This window comes from Pteropus medius, unplaced genomic scaffold (genome assembly GCF_902729225.1).
Source record: "Pteropus medius unplaced genomic scaffold, Ma_sr-lr_union100, whole genome shotgun sequence".
Classification (NCBI taxonomy): Eukaryota; Metazoa; Chordata; class Mammalia; order Chiroptera; family Pteropodidae; genus Pteropus; species Pteropus medius.
This window is the reverse complement of record NW_024354875.1, coordinates 42319252-42323278: the sequence shown is the minus strand read 5'-3', so window position 1 is coordinate 42323278 and position 4027 is coordinate 42319252. Positions and strand designations below refer to the sequence as shown.

Below are 4027 nucleotides of genomic sequence, written 5' to 3'. Positions count from 1 at the left end.
AGATAATATGGAATCACTGAGAATGATAGTTTCTTTCTTAGTGTGGGTTGGGGTGGGGAGACCTTTGAGGATGCTTTTGAGGTCTGCTGTAGGATTTTTCTCATTCTCGTTGTTGTCCAAAATTTTAATAACAAAATTATTAAGTATGAGGGAATTCAAAGGTTGTGTGTGGTGAGGGGCTGGGGGGTAGAAATAGCAAGGAAGGTAAAGGCAGGCAGGTTGGGCTTGGTTAGCCTAGAAAGGAATACAAGAAAGCAGCCCAGTTAAGACAACTGTAGTCCAGGTGGTCGGGATTTTCTCTAAGGAAATATCTAAGTACTGTAGTGAGACTTGAATTATCAATATCTTATGGTATGAGCACTCTTATGGAACACCCCGCTCCACCCCATTAAATTAGGGCTGCGCCTGTGCAGCCAATAAAATATGGTGGTAATGGTGGTGTGTGACTTCCAAGGCTAGTTCTTAAATAGACTGCAATTTTTACATTGGTTTCTTGGATCACTCTTTCCAGGAAAGCTAGCCACCATACCATGAACATACTCAAGCAGCTCCGTGGGAAAGTCTTCACAGAAAGACACTGAAGCCCCCCAACCTAGGACCTGCCAGCTATGCAAGCCTTGGATCCTTCGCTTCCTTCAGATGACTCCTGCATGAAAGACTCTAAGCAAGGATGGCACATCTAAGCCCTTCTTGACTTTCTGATTCACAGAAACCGTAAGAAAATAATAAATCATCACTGTTGTTTTAAGCTATCAAGTTTGACGGCATTTATATGGAGCAAAAACTAGCTAAAACACTAATATTTATTGAGTGTCTCCTATTTTCCAGGAATTCTACTAGATGCTTTTGAAAATATTATTTCTGTACCTAATCTTTTGACATAAGAACACTTATGTCCATTTTACAAATTTAAAAAATTCAAAACCAAGATAATTTAGGTTACCTATTTGTAAGTGATGAAATGTTGAGGGCACCTGACTCCAGTTCACTGTCCTTTCACCAAGTAAGTTTTGAGTGAGGAATCAGAATGAAGAGAGGCTGGGAGGGCAGAACTGGTTAAGTCATCATGACAAAGACTTCATAAAATACTATCATTTTGGTGGGGTAGGGGAGTGGGAAATGGTAGAACTAGGAAAGAAGGAAGAAAGTAGGACAGAGGAAGAAAAGTACTATTTAGATGAGAATTAGTCAAGAGCTTTGAAACAAAATGGCTTTGCTATGAGAATCATCTCGGAACTCAGTGCCCACAACTAACTTATTACTGAGAGCTCTTAAAAGTACAGCTTCATTTTTGTGAAGGTTAGAAACACTCAAAAAGCAGTGCTGTGTTGACATGCGTGACTAGATTAAAAAGGGAAAAAAGCAAAGATAACAATGAATCAGTTGGTATCTAGACAAGGATGGTGGTTATAAAAATATTTTGAGCCGATAATCTCTGTTCCTAAGAAAGCTGTTTATCACATTTAAGAGTTTGGTCTTTCTTCAAACTTTCACTAAGGACACCTTCTCTGCCTTTCTTTACCAAGAATTCTCATTCATGTTACTTGTAAACCTCTGGGGTTCATAAATATTCATATATACAAATTGAGTGCTGATAGAGTGATATAACTGCATGCATGAGTCAACACCTTGGAATTTATTTCCATAATCACAATTTGTAAACCAAAGAACAGTTTGTTTTCTCATCTACATAGTAAGGTTTTAGAAGTATAACTGATAAAGTCCTTAAGAAGAGAATCTTAGTTTCCAACCAGTAACAAGTGTTTCCAGTTTAAACAAGAAAAGTATAAAATTGAAGGTTAAAAGCTTCTTATATTGAGAATTGTACTATAACCTAGAATTGTATCTCTGATAGAGCTTCTTTTTGATACATTATCTTCCATTTTGTTAGTGACCATCTGAAGACATCAATCCATGTGATTGTAAAAGGACACTGATATATATTTTCACCATTTAGAGAACTAGCCATGTGTCCTTTTTTTTTTTTCTAAAGCTATCTTTTTACCAACTGCTTGAAAATGATGATTCATGACCTGATCTCAGAAGCATTTCTTTGAGAGGCATTTTTTTTTTTTTGATATGCCATTTAGGGATAATGACTGTAAACCTTAGAATTACTTAACATAATGATCTCACCTTATCTTTATTTCCTTTATAATATAAGCCCATGGTCCTGAACTATGTAACTACTTGACTTTCACTATTAACTAACTGGCCTAAAAAGTCATCAATGCATAAATTTATATGACTTAGAATAAGTTCAGTTGGAAAGCTTTTAGCTTTCTGGGAAGTTATGTAATACCACATAATACCAGTGAACAGAATTTCCCCAGTTGAGAATTAGTGTTGGAAAGTTACATATAGAGTGAGAAAATATAAGATTATGAAATTGAAGATATTGTTGAAAATTCTCAGCACTTTTTTTTTTTAGGCGAGGCAACCTTTTGTTGACCTCACAGATTGCAAGGACCTCGTCAGTTTACAATCCCATACTTTTTATGCCTACAGGACCTGGTCTTCCTATGCGGTTGCCCATCCAAGTACTAACCAGGCTTGACCCTGCTTAGCTTTCGAGATCAGATGGGATTGGGCTTGTTCAGGGTGGCAGGGCCATAGACTCAGCACTTTTTATAATAAGTTTGTGATAGAACCTATTAGTTCTATCCTATTGGACCTTTAATTTATAAGCAAAGAGTCAAACAGCTATATTTGTAAAGGTAACAGTATCTAATATAAGAAATATATCTCCATATCTCATAGGCCTAACATAAGAGAAGTCTATTTCTTTCTTAGGTAAAATACTAACTGATAACTGGCTTTCTACCAAATAGTTCAAGGATCTAGATTCTTCTGTCTTGTGCTTTATAATTTCAACATGTTGCTTCCATGGTCACTGTGTTCATTTGCATCAAAGCAGAAGGTAAAAGAGCAATGGAAAGTACTCATGGGAGGCTTTATGGACCAGTCTTAAAAGGATCTATATCATCTATGGTCTCATTCTATTGCTCAAAGTTCACTCACACGGCCACATCTAACTGCAAAGGAGTCTGGGAAATATAGTCTACCTGAATGTCCAGGAAGGAAAGATTTGATGATGTCAGCTAGCAATTTGTCACAATAGCCAACTGCTTTATAATTTTTAATGTCAATACTAGAGTCTAAATAAATAAAAAAGTTATATTTACCAATATTTTGGGTAAAAAAATACAAAACCACCAGCATTAATTTTCCTAAGTGCTCTGATTTGTCATTGTCTGGTTCTGGGGAGTGAGAATAAGACTGCCTCTCAGATTTTGTGCTGGTATTGATGAAATTATCTGTATTTATTGATTTTTGTTTGGCTAAGCTATATAATCATGAGTTCTTTATCCATAAAGTGATTTTCATGTATCCCACTTCATCATTTTTGGCTTAAGTAGATCTCAAGAAATGGTTTACGACACCAAATTATCTCACTATGTGGATCACTGAAATTCTCCTCAATCGTGATGGCACCAATATATAATAAGCTTATTGTCCTGCACCATCTTTAAAAAAAAAATGCTATGGTAGGTTTTCCCCCCCTTTTTATCTCTAAATAACACTCTGGAAATCTGTGCTATAATTAAAAGCAGCAGCAAACTCTGGTAATGGGAATCATGAGAATGTTCTCAAACCAATTTGTTTCTCAGCTCAAGCTTACCATAAGAGCTGTTTTTGGTACAGGGACTCTCAAGGGAAATCAAGAGAACCTCAGAAACTTGTTCAGAATTTCCAGGTTAAGTGAAATGAGGTGGCTGTGGCAAGTGGCTGTGCCACCTGCAACTTGATGAGCAGCCAGAGGCCCCCAAACCAAAAGCATCTTCCCTTTGTATCTGCTAAATGTCCTCCCCTCACCCACACACACAAAAATTGTATTTTAATTCCGCCCATCAGGCAGAACTTTGAATGTTCCATTTCATTAAGATGTTAACATTATTGTTATTTTAAAATTTCTTAGACTATTAATGGGAAATAAGCTAAAGAAGAAAAATATGCATTATATACT

The 4027-nt window shown here is 36.4% G+C and overlaps 1 pseudogene; it reads right to left on the bottom strand.

The window, feature by feature from the left end:
* Positions 1-2499: 2499 nt before the first annotated feature.
* On the bottom strand, positions 2500-2618 carry LOC120597421 (uncharacterized; annotated as a pseudogene).
* Positions 2619-4027: the final 1409 nt, after the last annotated feature.